The sequence below is a fragment of the Pezoporus wallicus genome, unplaced genomic scaffold, assembly GCF_028554395.1.
Source record: "Pezoporus wallicus isolate ANWC-B61680 ecotype Strahan unplaced genomic scaffold, APGP_CSIRO_Pwel_v1 contig_6665, whole genome shotgun sequence".
NCBI classification, from domain to species: Eukaryota; Metazoa; Chordata; class Aves; order Psittaciformes; family Psittacidae; genus Pezoporus; species Pezoporus wallicus.
Window position 1 is genome coordinate 817717 of NW_026636967.1, and position 17602 is coordinate 835318.

The 17602-nt window shown below is 40.5% G+C and overlaps 1 protein-coding gene across 4 annotated transcripts in view; it reads right to left on the minus strand.

Annotated features, from left to right (window-relative positions):
* Positions 1-17321, minus strand: part of PXYLP1 (2-phosphoxylose phosphatase 1) — a 64373-nt gene extending 47052 nt beyond the window's left edge. Inside the window, exon 1 of one of the 4 annotated variants that reach the window (XM_057402427.1) lies at positions 17208-17321. The gene's annotated coding sequence lies outside the window, so the exon portion shown is untranslated. Of the gene's footprint in view, positions 1-7419; positions 7925-16817; positions 16939-17207 lie in introns of those variants that run through there. The other 3 variants (XM_057402432.1, XM_057402428.1, XM_057402426.1) reach the window with 3 other exon arrangements.
* Positions 17322-17602: the final 281 nt, after the last annotated feature.

A 17602-nucleotide genomic window follows, 5' to 3' on the forward strand; every position in this document is an offset into this window, starting at 1 on the left:
TAGCCTAACTTTAAAATGGCTTTCTAACTGGTAGCCTAGCATTTTACTGATACAAAGTTCACAATTCTTATTTAAAAAAATGAGGAGTAAGTAAAATTACAAATGCCACTACACAGAAAATGGAAAAGTACATTGACTTAAGATTAACACCTGGAAAAATTCTGCATAATAACGTTTTTAAATAACAGTTTTCATGAGGATCAGAACAATATATTTCAAATTAACAGTATTTAATAAAACTTAAAAACTTAAATAACTCGATGCAAACGTTTAAAAAAAACAACCAAACAACCCCCCCAAAACCCAATGAAAAAACCAAAAGAACGCCCGAACAAAACAAAACCCGAACAAAACAAAGAAACAAGCAAAACACCACAAAAAACAACAACCAAACAAACAAAAACTCACCAAAAAAAGAAAAAACCCAACCAGGACAAAAGACCCCCAGGCCTCTCCTGAAAATACCCAAACAAGAAGCACTGTTAGTAAAACCAAAAATTTTCCTTGCAAAATGTCATCCCAAAGTGCACAGAATTTGCTGGAGTGCTCTGTTTTCACAAGTACCATTTTCCACTGGAAAATGGCTCTACGTAAGAGATGGTGTGTTTGTCCCCCTTTTTCTTCTTTCTTTTCTAAACAACCAGCTGCTCTTATGTGCAAGAGGTGCAAGTGAGTCTTGAAAGCAATATTCTAAGATTGCCAGATCCTTTGAACTGAGCTCTGTTCATGACAGCATATTCAAACATGTTGACAGAAAATAAATTGTTTTCTCCCCGTGACTGGATTTTTTTGCTCTGGCACTTATTTGCTCACAGAAAGAGATCCCTCCTGCTTCCTTCCTGCTTTTGAGAATGAAACGGCTTACATGTACATGTAATTAATACATATTTGTTTATAAAAACTCTTCTGCTCTCCAAAAACTATCTTACCAAGATTTCTCTCAGTGCTGATAACTTATGTAAAATCACAATCTCGAAATTCAGATCCAACCCCCCTCCCCCATAATTTCCTCACTAATATTTGAAAATGACTCATGTCTCACTGAATTTATTTATCTATTGTAGTTAGTCTTAAGAAGAGTTGTGGGATCTGCAAGTTAGCCCAAGGTGACTTCCACAGTGAGAAACAATGGGACCCAAAGCATAAGTGGTGATCTTTCAGAAACGAAGGCGGTGGGGCTTGCAGTAAGTGAAATGTATCATGCATGTACATTTTGCAGGATTGAGGTCTTTTCATCTCATTTTACTTGGAAAACTATCTTTACAGCTTTTGGAAACTGTGGAAAAATGGAAAGAACTGAAGATTCTGAGAAGCAAGAAACCAGAGCTATTACAGTATTTTTCCAAAATGCCAATAGCACCATAAATGGCATCTGCAAACAGTAATAAAAATAAAGTTAAAAAAAAAAAACAAGAAGGAAAAATTTTAACAGTCTCAGTTTCATAAAATTGCAGCTCATCCTGGAACATCTTAGTGAAAGGTATGCTGAAACTAAACTGAACTAACCCACTGAAACTAAACAAAGCTGCAAAGAGTAGAAGCTATAAGGATTAGTGTATACAAAAACACCAGGAGAGACTAAAGCAGTTAAACCAAACAGATGGAAGAACAGAAAGGGAACCACAGGAAAAACCAAAATAAGACTAAGCAGGAAGGAGAAGGTAAAATCTGTTAAAAAGGTCTTAGGAACAAGAGGTCTTGTGCACTGTCAGTGCTCATTAATACTGCTGCTGCATAAAAAAAACTGCTATAAAAAAGGAAAAATTACAAGACTGGAAAAAAGGAGATCATACACACACACCTCATATTAGCAAGATGTTTTAGAGGAAAAAATAATTAGCTTTAAACCTTAATTGCAAGATCAGAAGTTGTTTTAAAACATATTGGTTTAAACACAGTATTCAAGAAATTATAAACTAAATGGAAAGATTTAAATATACTTTGGCCCATTAACAAATTAAAAGTTGCTGTGCTACAACTTTGGAGGAACAGGAACAGCTCCTGTTCAGTAGCTGTTAAATAACAGACTGCCAATAAAATTTGTTATCAGCTCCTACTTGATATCAAGTTGCCAGGCATCACATGGATGTACGTAAGGCCATATACTGAAGCCTCTGCCTCAGTGTTCTGGGTGTACCTTGCTGGCACACAAGGAACTCCCAGGGACAAGCAGCACTTAACCAGCATATATTAAGTCAAGGCAGAACAATAAGTATTGTGAGTACTCACCGAAGTGAGCATTTGTAAGCTAAAGTGGTAACACTGAGCCTGGGGGTGGGTGCGTGTGTGGATTAAAAAGCTAACCAACCTTATCTCCCCACAAAACTATTTTTATATGCAGATGGATCAAAAAACCAACCACAGAGCAAAACACATTGTGGGTCTTCAGAATATACTACCACATAGCAAGAGGCTGCAGGGTTGCTGAGCATCTGCTGCTAACATGACATTTAGAGAATACTGATCTTTAACTATTTACTCTGCACACAGGCCAGAGTGCAGGTCATGCCCCAACCTCACCATCACTGTGCTGTAAGCCCTCAGTACTCAAAGGTCAATTCTATCTACAGCTGACGACACCACCTTGCTATTCTCCAGGCATTGGTTCTTTGTTTTGAAGATAAGTAAGTGCTACTGCTTTTAAAGGTAAGCACCATACTGCTGCAGAAGAGGCAGAACTCAGCACTGGGAGCTCGGCTCATGAGGCAGCATTCCGATGTGTGCCAGAAAAGCAGTGATTTATGCTCATCCCTTAAAACAGGTCTTTTGCCCAAGACCAAAACAGCCTCAAGTTGCATCAGGGGACATTTAGACTGGATATTAGGAAAAATTTCTTCACTGTAAGGGTTGTTAAGCACTGGAGCAGGCTGCCCAGAGAAGTGGTTCAGTCACCATCCCTGGAGGTATTTAAAACAGGTGTAGATGAGGTGCTTTGGGACATGGTTTAGGGGTGGACTTAGCAGTGTTAGATTAATGGCTGGACTCCATGATCTTAACAGTCCTTTCCAACTTAAATGATTCTACATTTTCTATGAATGCAGCAGGACTTGATAAAAATTGCTTACAGACCCCCAAACTTTTTTCAGGAACACTATTATAAGCCTGACACACATAAGCAGTCTAGATATTCTGAAGAACAGTTGTTAATAAAGTATCCTGTATCAAAATGCAGATATATAAAAGGCTACTTCTTAGCCACCTTTTGCAGCATACAGACTATCCACAGAATTTATCTGTTAAACATGATCCAACTCATCAAAACATGCCAGAATGACACACAGCATTAGAGCACGCTCCCCATGGGCATAGTTTAGTGAACACCCAGGCAGTATCAAAGCTCGGGATTCTGAGAGGGTCCTCCGGATGGTCCTTGCCTGTGGTGTTCGCTATATGACCCCATCTTTTGCGCATATTCAGTTGGCTTATACAAGTCTGGTAAGCAAGTTCCAAAGTCCTGTGGAAGCTTATCAGCCTCGAACAAGATCAAAACAGTCCCACCTACAGGGTATCAAAAACCAACATCCTTGTTCTTTGCTCCATACACGGTCATTCTTGGAAAGCTTTCCATGACTGAATGCAAGCAATGTTTGGGGCAAACTCAGTTTCTTGTTCTGACTCTACACAAAAGGGCCAACATGTGCTAATGAAAGGTGCTAAGATATTACATGCTCACACAAGGGTAAAAATAGTTTTACCACTGACAGCAAGGCCAGACAGCTTAGCCAAGCCTCTGGAGAGCTTTTGGAAAAACCTGACCAAATCACATTCTCCATTTTAGGCCATTTCATTGGAAATGTTGGTACCTACCTAGAAAGGCTGTGACAGCAGCATGTCTGCTAAGAGCCCAGGCTAAGCTGCAGCTCCCAGTAGACCAGCTGGCATGACTAACCTACTTTTTGCTCAGCACTAGCTGGGTATTGCTAGCTAGTGCTCCACATGGAACCTCCCACCCAGCAACCCTTCCTCCTGTGCGAAATATGATATTTTCTGCAGGGTTGACTAGCTAAGCTATTTATTTTGATTATTTTAAGTCTGGCCCTGAAAATAACTTGACATCAATGCTTTCAATGCACTTGCGAGGTTAGACATGACACTAAACCACCACTGCCAGACTTCTGTGCCAACTAGATGATACTGTTACATCTTCTAAATCACCTGTATCCATCTAGAATACAAACCTGCTATCTAGCATGAAGCATAAGCACATTATTACACTGACTCACCATGACAGCTTAAATGAATTTACTTATTAAAATAGCATGTCTCCATAAATAATCGATAGTACTCTTCTAAGGCTGCCGCAATAAAATTAGTGTGTTTATCTGATGTGGTACACCAAAGTGACATTGTCCACTGAAATACAAGCAAGCAAAACTGGCTGTAGTGAAACAGCAAAGAGAAATGGTGGCTTTGTCCAAAAAGGAAGGTAGCATGAAGTCTCTAACTATATTCTATGTTCCACAGTCAGATAGAGGTATACTTTGTAGCAAGGCTCTGTAGCCTAGGAGGGAGAGCAAAAAGCCAACAGACAACATAAGGTTGATCTGGAGTAACATTCATATACGGTTTTAGAAAAAGTCATAGTAGAACACAGGGACCCACTCACTAGTGTGATTTCTCTACAATGCAGAGGAGAGTTTTTAACTATAATTGCTTTTTGATGCATCTTTTATCTTTCACCTACATCTGCAGGCTTTTTTTCTGACAAAATCTGTTTTGAAGACATCCAAAATGAAGGTGACAGCTCCTTATACAATTATAATGAAGAATTCTGCCTTTACTTTCACTCTAACTCATGATGCTCCATCAGTTACTCCCCAGCCATTTGGCAGCAGACTACCAGGCAGTATATTTTTCATCTACTAAAACCCACAAGTCCAGCATCCAGACATTCTCTGATAGCTGGAGAATTTCATACTCTTGAATTGGAAATTGGGAGAATATAGTTGCGTCAGCAAGTGGCATGAGCCAAACCTTTTCTTTGGTGCTTCAGGGGATTTTCTCTTTTTCCTGCAGGAATGAAAAATAGTGGCTGGGATCATGTGGTCATGACCAAATTGACCAGCACTACAAAGATCTATAGCAAGCACCAGAGCAGAGAGGAAACTGGAACACTCAGCAGCACCAATTCTCTGGTCCACATGACCTGCTTAGTTACTCATGCTTGTAATCATCACATTGAGGAAAGCCTCATAAAACCCCTGCAGCAATTTAAACTGGACATATGATTCCTGCAACACTGAAACTGTATTTTGCATAGCATCATGAAGTAACAAAGCTAGCATCTGCGATATTGTTGCTAGTAATTCATTTTCCCATCAGAATCAAACAAATATTCATTTTTTTTAAAAAAGCATTTATGAAAAATAGGTCATATCACTTGGTGTAAAAAATGCATTTCTAAGAAATGTAGAACTAGCTCGTCATTGAAAAAATCAAAGCCTGCTCAGTAACATTACTCATGTAAGCCTACTCCATGACTTAAGCTAGAAGTTTGTAACCACATGAAACACAGAACTTGACTGGAAGTATAAACAGGTCAGCAGCCTCATTAAAAATTAAAAAAAAAAAAAAGTGATATAAAGGAAGCCAGGGTAAAAAAGGCAACATGTACTACTCCATAGTAGTCATGCATCGAAACAGCAAGAAGCAGCACCTACTCACTACAGCATAGTTACATGTCGATATGTAAAAACTAATAGCCACTTATAACTTTATTTTCAAATTGTTTAAAATTTTTGCAGCAAGCCATCTGACATATATATATAAAAGAAAACTAAGTTGCTAAAGTTTAATGTATTTTACTATTTAGAACATTAAATTACCTATATCTAATTTTCTCTTTTCTCTGATTCCAAGTTTGTTCCTTATCTAGTCGGTTCTAAACCCGTCATACTGGCACAGCTGGTCTTGAGATGTACAAAAGCTTTTGAACATGGGACAGAACTATTGCCCAATCTGTCAAAGCAACCAACAAAAGATCTCACTTCATTATAGCTAAGGGATCAAATAGAGCTCTTACTCAAAAAAAATTTGCCCCTCTCTACAGAACTCGTTTTTTTCCACTGTGCAGCAAATTTACTGCTGGATTTAATAAGTAAAGGTGAGGAGTTGCTTAGCATTCAGAAGTGATGAAGGGACCATTAGCCATACTGAGATTTGACCATACCATGAAGATAATCGCTGTTCTGAAAAGGTCCACCTGACGCTGAGATCTCAGCTTTTAAATCTCAAGGTGCACAGGCAGATAACATGGTGAATATCTTAAACATCTCTTTCTCCTAACCAGCTTTTAGGTTTGAGCAGGACTGTTGTACAGTTTTATACTGGAAAATCTGAGAAAGCAGTCTTCAGCTTATAACCTTCAAAGGACAGTTTCCTGCTTTTCAATCACCATTACGACTTTCCTTCTTTCAAGGATCAGCAACTGAGAGAGGCAAGCAGAACAAGTTTTTACATAGTTTAGGTTTGCATTTGATTTTTGTCAGTCCACATCCTTTAGAATATATTTCTTTTATTAAAATTAGAACCTACAAGCCTGTGGATCTCTTAAAATTGAGTAATAAACAGTCAGGCAGAGACATCTATATTCAACTTATGTTTAGTGCATTAACGTTTAGCTAATGCAATGTAACATTGCAACATTATAACTACTCTTTATGGGTTTTCTGGCACTGGAAGTTGATTTATTTTGCAGCCAGAGATGTGTTTTCTTGAACTGGGGTCGGAGTGAGGAGGGAAAATAAGTGCGGGAACTGTTAAGAAGCATGAAAAGGTCATTACAGTGTTTGATTCTTTTATCTTTTTCACACTTCCACAGAATGTAGAGTAAGTGTATAAGCTTATCTCTCCCATACTCCAACCACTAACCACCTTGCAAGGAACCCCTTCTAAAACCAAATATTTCTGACAATTCAAACAACAGGTTTTGGAAGAAATGCTATAATTAAATACTATGATTGCGACTTTTATTCAGTAACATTTCAAGGTCGCACTTTAAAAGACCTGAATTCCCCTAAAAGTATTTTTTTTTTTTTTTTAATCTAGCGCAGTCATTTTTGACATGTAATCACTAAAGGGTATCACTACTGCAGTTATTTCTACAAAATCGATAGTTCCTAGGACTATTAAGAGAAAAATAACATGCATAAACTAACTTAGATATTAAGGAAACTATATTGCCAAAATAGAAGGTGCTGTAAACACATAATTCCTTTGGGATGATGCCATTCCCCTAGACAACCCTTTTCCTTCTCCAGTCCCTCTTCTATTCCTAAAATTATCAGTATATGTGAGAGAAGTTCTGAACAGCTGCAATTCAAATACAATTTATATGTCATGCACATCCTTCCCTTAAAAAGAAAGAAAGAAAAACATTTTAAATTTAGTCTCCTTTCTGTCTCTTCCCAGAACACTTACCCTTTAGAGGTTCAAGTTGGAGGCAGTTTGCTGCCTTCAAGCCCAGGCTCTGGCAGCATCCTGAGAGGCATTTTTGCTCCTACCAGCTTCACTAGTCTATTTATAAAGAACATAAGTGTTCCCATCAGCTGGGACGCAAGGATGACATGCCCCTGCTGGGAGGAATTTACAAGAGTCTAAATTAGCTCTAACTGTAAACAAAGAGGAAAAGTAGGATTACACACAGAAACAATTATGGAACATTTACTTCGACCTGTCTATAGTCTCTTTTATGTTCTACTTTGTGCCAGATTTAGACACCTCTTTAGATCAGACCACAAAGTGATGGTCAGCATCAAAATTCAGGCTTGCCAGCTCATGCATTCTCTCTCTTTTGATTTGTACTTTTAGTCATACTTGTTAGTCAGTGGTGATGCTCTGCCACGTCACTTCACTGAAGTGCTCAGAGCCAAGACAAGAACTTCTGCTGAATTCTGCTCCACATTATGGGAAACACACAGATAAAGCTCCACGCTCCACCCACAGAAACCTGTGAACTACAGTCCTTCAGCAGACATGCATGTTGGCACCGACTGTATGAGTACTACTTTCTCCAATTATGAACATCTGCCCTTCTACAAGGCCTCTGATTACAGGTGTTATGCTGATCCTGCTTTCCATCAGCTGCAGAAAGTGTTCTTTTAATAGGTGCCACACAGTTCTTCCCTTCATTGCTGTTCTCCAGAGGAAAACAGGATGACTTACCCTGTCATCTACCAATGCAAACCATCTCCACCATTTCACCTGGTCCCTTTTACAGGGTCTGTACCTCTACATATTTTGAAGTCCCACCTACCCGACTGATTACTTTTTCTCACCCTTCCTAGAAGATTTTGGATGATCTTAATTCTGTTAGTACCTGCATATTAAACAAACAATCAAACAAAAATCACCCAAACAAAGAAAAACAAACCCAAAACAAAACACCACTCCCCTCCAAAAAAATAAAAATCCAAAACACACACAGAAAAAAAAAAAAACCAACAAAAAAATCCAAAACCCACGAAACCTACATAATCATATATGCAACAAGTCCCTATACCAAAGGTATATATATCATACACAGTATTTTTCTTTCCTTAGTTTTTCATCAAAATTGACATAGATGCCCAAGTTGGAAACAAGTCTTAATCTCTTTTGGTCAGCAAAATGTTTATATTTAAGCCTGTATTTATGTCACTGCTTGCAAGCACTAAAAATGAACCAAGTTTTAATTTTGCTATTACTGGTTGCATCCAGCACAGGATCCATAGGATTGCATTTGTAGGATGCATACAGAGAAGGAATGGTGACAGATGCTGTGATGCCACATAATATATCTGGGTTATCTCGCTGGGCTTGTTTCTAAACCAGTTTGCTGACAAGCAAGCCACCACAACATGAAATGAAAAAAACAAATGAAAACACATTAGAGCAGATTTCCATTGGGTTTTCCTGCTTCAGAGTTTACAGAGATTGGATGCTAAACCCAAATACAATCTCACTGCAGCTCCTTACAATCAATTTACACCGCTGCTGCTATTTTTTAAGTTGTAATGGATGTATAATCAATTTCTACAAACATGAGAGCAAAACCCGGGCCTTCATATACCCCTGGGTTTCACACCTATGCTCTTTAACAGAAACAAAAATCTAAACTCAATACGCAGTACCTTTTATTTTTTCTAATTTCAGTAAGAAAGATTTGTTATACTCCTATTAAGTAAAAGAAGATAAAGCCCACCAAATGACAGGAAAAAGCATCATTGCAAGCTGACTGACAGCATCCCTTTCTGTAGCAAGAAAAATAATATTTGCAAACAAACTGGAGTATTTTGAACAAAAATTTTGTTTTCTATCTGACAATATAGAGAAACTGCACGTAAATATAAACCTTTACATTTTCTAGGCTACACACTAGTCTGCCTTTGATGACTGCTTTGAGGACAGGGTTTACACAGAAACATATTTGCTGCAGATTGATTCTCTGCTATATATGAAAGGTTTTAGAATGTGTCCTTGTACCTCACTGAGAAAAAAATACAATGAAAATTCCACTACCAATAGCATTGAAGTCAAGCACATGCCGTTGCCATGTGCATTTTTGCGACATTTCAAAGAAAGTTTCTCTTGCAGTTCCCTTCCCAAAACTCTTTTCCCACATCTCAGCCTATCAGGACTACTCATTTCCTAAGTACGCCTCCAACAAACCTGCTCAAATGAATAAAAAATCTAAAATAAAGTCCCCAGCTCTAAGGAACAGACCCCTTTTAGATTACCAAAATGAAGACTGAGAAAGACCATTTCATTCACAGGAAGAAACCCACCAATCTACGACTGCCCTAAGGTCTCTCAGAGAGCAGCAGATACTCCGAAGATGGATGTGGTTTTGAATTTGAAGCTGCATTTTGAACAAGACATGATATAGCACAGACTACTTCCTTTCAAACCACAGAGAAGACTTAACACAACAGGGAAGCTATCAATAAAATCCAGTCTATAATGCAGTCTGTCAAATTACAAAGCTTTAAATGGTTTTTAAATAACTTTGGATCACAAACCATTCCCCTTTTTAAAAAGTCATACTTCACGGCATACCCAAAACATAGATACTGAAAAGACAGACTGCTGCATTTCTTTTGCTATCTTAATACCACTTCTCTCATTTTCATACTCCCTTTCAGAATTGTTGAAAGCCCATGATTTGGGCTTTTCCAAGTATAATGATTTTATAGGTCTCACTCAGTTTATTTGTTTGAACAGCAAATGTATGAGAGCATGAAATACTTCAACGAGTAGGTGTCCTTAATTTCCGTTTCTTTTGGTCCATTTAAACCCTTAGTTCAAGAGATCCTTCCATGCAGACAAAATTCTCAGCAAAGTGCTGTGACCTGGCCTTGACTACCTCTTTTTGGTTGGAAATAAGGTCAGTATTCTAAGCTATATATCTTAACTCTGCAGAAATGTGAAAAATGTTGAAGTCAGCAACAACCTACCAGTGCAGCACATAACTTAGGAAGCCCTGTGGAAACAAAATTATATATCTAGGAAAATCTGTCACAAGCCCAACTCTTAGTCATCCACTTCTGGAATGTCAAAAGAAATGTTCCCACTCCTTTTCCTACACAGTGATAGGTCATGCACGTCTGTGAACTGCAGGGAAAGTAAAAACAAAAACAGAGGAAGTGCTTTTACTTCCTTAAAGGAAATCAAGTGACTTTTTTTAAACATTATTACGAAACTTGAAAGAAAACTTATGATCTTGATGGCTACAGGCCAGAACTGAATCTTAATTGGCAGCAAAACCATTCCAGAACATACAGACAATAATTCTTGAAAAATGGCACCAGAATGTAATTATTTTAAACTTACGATTTTTTAAATGGTATACCATATGCTCATAATTGTATGAGTATAAATCATAATCACACACAGATCACAGCCAGTGGCTGGTCAGATAACATCACAGCTCCAAAAAGCACGCAAAGGCAAAGCAGTTAACATGCTTGAATTGATACACTTTTTTAGTTAAGCTTTTACTTTTTACAGTTTTAACTGTTTGAACAACTTCCTGTCTTACTGTAACACTCCTCTCCATATGTGTTTCCAATATAGACTTTTGAACATGCCTCTGAACAGGAACCTGCCTCTCTCTGCTCCAGTGTCAGGGGTTGCTGCATTCTGCTGCAAATACTGGGACTAACTTTGAAAGCAAACATTCCAGGGATGCACGAGTTGCAATCAACCAGTGAAGTTAATTTGAATAAACAAATCAGTGAAGAAATCTCACAAATGTAGGAAAATGCTTATTTTCCCACACCAGCCCAAATTTACCCTATCCACAATCTGAGATGATGTCAGTATGCCCCCCTCCATGTTTGCACTTCTGCTCAGGTTAGATAGATTTGAGAGTAGGACCTGAGCTCCCAAATCTGCCCTTATTCTTTTAATTACAGATGTTTTTACACTGGGTCTGTTTATAACCTGCCTTCACACATATATATTCTAATGATGAAAGGTTACATGCCCACAGTTCTCAGGGGTTTGAGTGCTCAGGCTGATTTGCTCACAGTATTCCAATTGAACGGATTTGGGGAGACACTAAATTGTAAAAGCTCACTGACTTACTTACTCCAAGCTCTTCAGCCTACTCACCATCCCATCTTGTATCCCCTCTTCAGCTGATCCATAATCCACCACCCTACGGAAAACTGCTGGAATCTGAATCCACTAATTTCCCCTGGCAACTTACCACAACTCCACCTGTAACCATTAGCTAGCCATGTATATCTTCATCTTACCCTAAAAAATAGCATTTTACAGCTGGAGATGTGGCCATTACTGACAGCTTTCCATTAAGTAAAACACAATTTAACTAAATTATCTAAATTATACTGTGAAAAATGGCAGTGAAACAACCTGTTGAAGTGTTTGTGCAAGAGGGATGGAAGGGCTGACACATATTTCAGTACTGATTCTGTTTCTACTCTATCCTCATGCTTAAGCTATATTCTGACCTTAATTCCAAAATATTTTTTCTCCTGACTATAGCTTTGCTATGGGATCTGTTCAATCCTACCATAATCACAGGGATTAATTCAAAATTACATGGTAGATACACACTTCTGTTTCCTGTCTTCCACATGGAAAACTTTTGTTCATGTCCACAGTCTATACTATTGCCCGTTGCAGCACCAACAGTTGGCAGCTCATACTGGAAAAAAAAAAAAAAGAAAAGAAAGGAAAAAAAAAAAAGACTAAACAGGCTTTAGTCAGCAATTTTGTCATGTTCCTGCAATCTAACCCCAGAATGGTGATTACACAGATGAATCAGCAGACAGTCAGCATTTTCTGCTGCCCTTTCTTCCCCACAACACTTCATACAACTGCTAACTTGCCTGGCTGCTGGATAGCTGGATGGGGAAAAACACAGGCCACGTACTGGGAAAAATGCTGTGCTGCTGGCAAAAGGATGTGCCTTGTTTTATCCCTGATTATTGCGGCAGCAGCACAAGCTAACTTCTACAACAATGCCCTCTTACAGTTAAGAGACACAAAGGTGCAAGCGTATTTCTCAAAAGGAAAAATAAAAATAGGCTTAGGTAAACAGCTCTGGGATTAAACACGATGTCCTAGCATTTCATCTGAAAGGCCCACTGCCCACATTTTTCTTGCTAACTCCCACAAAGTTGTTTTCACAGTTTATTGGCCCAACAGAAGCTCTTCATGAAGGCATCCAAAAGCCTTCACAGACAGTCCGTGTTCAGACTTTTGCTTCAGGGGCAATCAGTAAACCAGCATCATAACACAGATGTGAGGAAGATGAACAAAGCATGAAAAATATGGCAAAGTTCAAGGTCCAGCATTAGCATTGCTCTGTCCTCTTAAAATAATTATTAACAGAGTGTACCAGGTATTCACAAGGCCTCCCTTTTTATCACCAGAGATGGTGATAAAAGGTCTGTGTTAGGTAAACTTAGAATGGTGTCTTCCACTACATAAGTAACTGTGAAATTCACCATAGCAGACACTGAGACAAAGTTATGGCATTTATTTTTTCATTTTCACAAGTGAAGCCATGAATCATGTGACAGTTTTCTGGGGGAAACTGACTTCATTCTTTGTCCCTGAAAAAGCTTAAGGTGGCTGTAGAAACCATGGATGAAACAGCTGGAAAAGTCACTGACTAGTATTTCCAAACAGCATTTCTGAACAATGTCTATTCCATGTGCCACAAACAAACAAGCCCAATTATTTCAGCTTCCAAAAATCAGTTATTTTAATGAAATATGCCAGCTGTCTAGCTGTTCAATACCCATTTCACCTCTCTAATCAACACAAAACAGTTCTTAATCTTGCTCTGAATCCTTTGCCTGTCATCAGAACCACTTAGTGCTTAATCACACACTTACCATCCACCTTTGTAGCCCTCCTGGCAAGTGTTCTTATTATCATCTTGCACCATGAAAAAAATGCTCTTTTCTGCTGCTTAGAATAAGCCATTACATTTATGATTCAGGCATTATCTGAACACAATAAAATGACATTATTTTTAGAAGAATCATAAACACTGATTGTCAGAGTACACCTTCCCACTCTATTTCCTCACTGAGCAAAAGAGTGTCTCACCCAGCTGTAATAAGAGACCACCTAATACTTTCAAGACAAACAAGAACATCTATTTTGAATTCTAACCTATATCTGATGCCACAAAATAAGCCGTATGGGCTATACTCACATGCTCCTACATAGACATAAGATTCATGTATCCTCTGTTACAAGTTTTAGACAATAACATTTCTAATATTTTCTGCCCTAAATGGTTTTCAAAGTCAAATGCTTGCTTAAGGGGACTCCATTTGGATATCACCAAATTGCAGCCTGATTTTAACAGAAAATGAAGTGTGTCATGGTCCATACAACATCTCTAGTGTCTTCCTGGAAAGCTGCAACATAAACCTTCAGTCATCATCATCATCCTATATGTAGCTTTATGATCAATTGCTTCAAATTCTATTTCTATGTAATTTATACCATACATTGACCTGAATTCTGGAAAGCATTTGAAAGAAGAATACATATACGTATTTTAAAGCATTATCTTTTTATCAGTAGTGCAATATTTTAGTTCCATTTCAGTAAAACTTCCACAACACCACAAGTAGAAATTTTGCAGGAAATCTGAATTTAAAGTCTCCACCCAGGCATTTGGCATTTCTTCCCTTTTTGCTACACAATTTAAGTTTTCATTTCTGTATATAATTTACCACCCAAGCTATTTTTATATACAACCTCCTGAATGTGAATCAATGCATAGGTGGTTCCTTACCAACTCCCTCTCCCAGCAAGTCAAGATTAAAGGCTACGTTCAAACACTTCCCAAACACAACACACCACTTGAACAGTTTTGTCACAAAGCACACTGTCTGTCCAACATTTGGACGATTGAGGTTCTTTTTAAACAAGACTTTCCTCACCTTTGAGGCTGCTGTCTAGCAGCATTTGCATGTGCTAGTCAAGTCCTTACCAGCACAGTGAGCTGCTGTGCTGTCTTTTCATGTATCTGATCAGTAACTGTCTTGCACATCTACTGGTGACTCTCAAAAAACCTTCTTGTATTGCCAAAAAACCCTCAATCTTCTTTAGTCCTCTCATACTTCCTTCACCATTGATTCCTATAACACCTGAAGCAATAGCTGCATGTCTTGTGTGCGCTTCCCAATACTCCTTTGAGAGGCACGTCCATCATCTTGGTAGAGGCAGAGTTGAGCGCTCTGCCCTCTTGAACAGTTAAGGTACCACCACCTGTCTTGTAGCATCCCTCATAAACCATAAATCTAATCATATCTAAAACACAAAGCATATGTTAGTAGTTGGCTTAACATTACATTCCTACACTTATTTGATGTATGTGAGCAACACACATCTCAACATGCTCTTTACATACTAATTGCCAATATTTTTTGGTTAGTTAAAAGAGAATAAAAAACTTGAGGAGAGGAAACGAATATGCAACTAGAACTGACTATAAATCCAGATAGAAGGCACACTTAGGACCACATGAATTCACTCATGTTTCAGGAGGTGACATGAAGATACACTTCACATACAAGCTTTTTTAATTAAAAATAAATAAATAATCTGCAACTTCAGCAGAAAAGCATCCAGAAAAACTCAACCAAAGTCTAGTTTCAAAGGTCTCCTATGACATAATGAAAATGAACAAAGACTTACATAAGAAACCATACAGGACACGCAGGGTTTTTTTCATCTAAGGAGCTCATGAGGGAAGGTAAGTATGTAAAAATATACACCCCATTGTAAAACCACTGGAGAAAGCAGACTTCATTGGGGACAGTAATTCTGCACACCCTGAAGCATTGCTTTTTGTATGTGTTCATGCTAAGATGACTCCTTTTTCAACTAAAAGATGCCCAACAGACAAATGAAGGCTGTCAGGGAAAAGCAAGTTCAAAATTATGAAAATAAAACAGTATAAGTAAATGCCTGAAGTCTAACCAGAGATACACCTGTGTAGGTACACAGGTACAGATGCAGAGGTTTAGTTACACCAATGCAGTTTTACAGCTCTGTTGTTGTCAGACCTTCACACGAGACCCTGCTACTCCTCAGTACTTCCTTTCTTGCAGAACAGGGATCTCGTTTAGTACACATTGAATCTTACAAAAATCAATGTTTCAGCACTACTGATTTTACATAAAATATTTAAGAGACTACAATTAAAAGCCATTAGAGAGAGGAGCATATGTGTTTTAATCATATGCGCTACTTTTAGTTACCTTTTTGAGAAGATTAAAATTAAGCAGCTTTTGCTTTTCATCCCACTCACACCCTCCCACTATAAATTCTGTCTGAGCTAATCCTCCTTCTACAGACGTCAAAACAGCGCATACGTATTACAGCTACTTACTGCCAAAATGTGTTGGTTTAATATCCCATTACTATTGTAATACTGGCACAATAACTTATTATATGTGACAGCTTTTGCAGTTAGTCAAGGATAGAGCCACTTACCCTCTAGTTTTTTCAGCCACATGGAACTGTACTTGTAAAACCTGTAGAAAAGAAAATTTAAGGTCTGAAGTAGACGCTCACCTCAGACGGTAATGCCAGACAACTAAAAGGCTTAATAGGCCATTACACGCACACTTCCCACCCTGTCATTTCCATTGTCCCAGCCTTTATGTAAAGTGATCCGTTCAGAAATTCAGGTTATGGTATTTACAAATACATTGTTTAACTCCTTATTCCCTAGCATTTTAAAGAACACTTTCACTGATTTTTTTAAATGTATTTATTTTTAAGTGTAACATTTCACATGAAGGCCAAGGCAATCTCTACGTCAGAATGTGCTTTCGATGAAAAGACCACACTTGTCAAAAGGTTCAGGGTTATTCCTTAGGAACCTGCAGCACAGAATACACTAAGAAGTCTGTTCGAGGCTCTACAAATATTTAGGTTAAAGTGTATACAATGACAGGGGCTGCTATCAGATACACTAAAGACAACAGGCATCAAAAAAGAAGATAAAATTCAAGCCAGTTGTTCCAGTCCAGACACAGTGTGTCGGCCAGCAACTGACGACGAAGTGTCAGCCCGCCGGAGAGCGTCGGCAGCTCTGTGGCACTCGCCGGCCAAAGCTGGTGAACCCGAAACCCGTCACCACCGAGGCTCCGCTCCGCGGGACCCAGGGGCCCGCCCCGTCGCGGGCTCTAGCCCCGCACGCTGTGTGCACGCCCCTGCGGCCCGGCGCCGTTGAGCCGGGACAACGCACGGACCGCTAGCACGCGCCGAATCCAGCCTGGGAGCGCAAGGACGTGGCTGCCTGCCGCGGGCACCGGCCGGCCGGCAAAGTTTACCCGCCCAGGCCCCGCGGAGGGCGGCTGGCCGCCGGCGAGTCGCCCGCCCACCGGGCCGCTTCAGCCAGCCCAGCCGAGCCCGCAGCGCTTCTGCTGTCCCGGGTCTCCCCCGAACGCGGGGCAGCAGCGGACCCTTCCCGGCCCTCGGAGCGGGACGCGGGGTGGCCGCTCCCGCCGTGCCCAGTACGCCCGGACCGCCGTACCCGCTCTGTCCCCTGGCGTCGGCAGCGACCGCCCGCCGGACCCGCCGAGTATTTACTGGAAGAGGGAAGCAAGGCGCACACAGCCGGGTCGTACCGGGCACCAGCCCAAGCACTCCCCAGCAGCGCACCCAGGGAACCGTCTCGCCTGCCCGGCCGGGGGAACACCCAGCCCGCAGCGCGCCTGTACCTGCCCTGCCTGCCGCGCTCAGCGCCTCCTCCCGGGGCCGGGGCCGCTGCCCGCCGCCACGCCACGGCGCCGGCTCGCCAGCCCGCCGAGCCCCGGCTCCTGCCAGCGCCGCCCCCCAGCGGCCACGCCGCCCGCCACCGCCCCGGAGCGCGAGGCCCCGCCCCGGGTGAGCGAGTGAGTGGCTGCCTCGGGAAGGACCGGACCCTGACCAGCCCCGCAGCGGGATGGGGACACCCGCTCCGCGGTTCCGACAGCCCGGCATGGCGAGATGGTGCCCGTTGCTGGCCTCGGTACAGGCGGTCCCGGGGCCGCGCGGTTTAAGCCCTCTGAGGACATCGTCACCCTTGTGAGAGACCAGCGAGCGGCTCCCGGACCAACAGCGGGCAGCTAGCCCG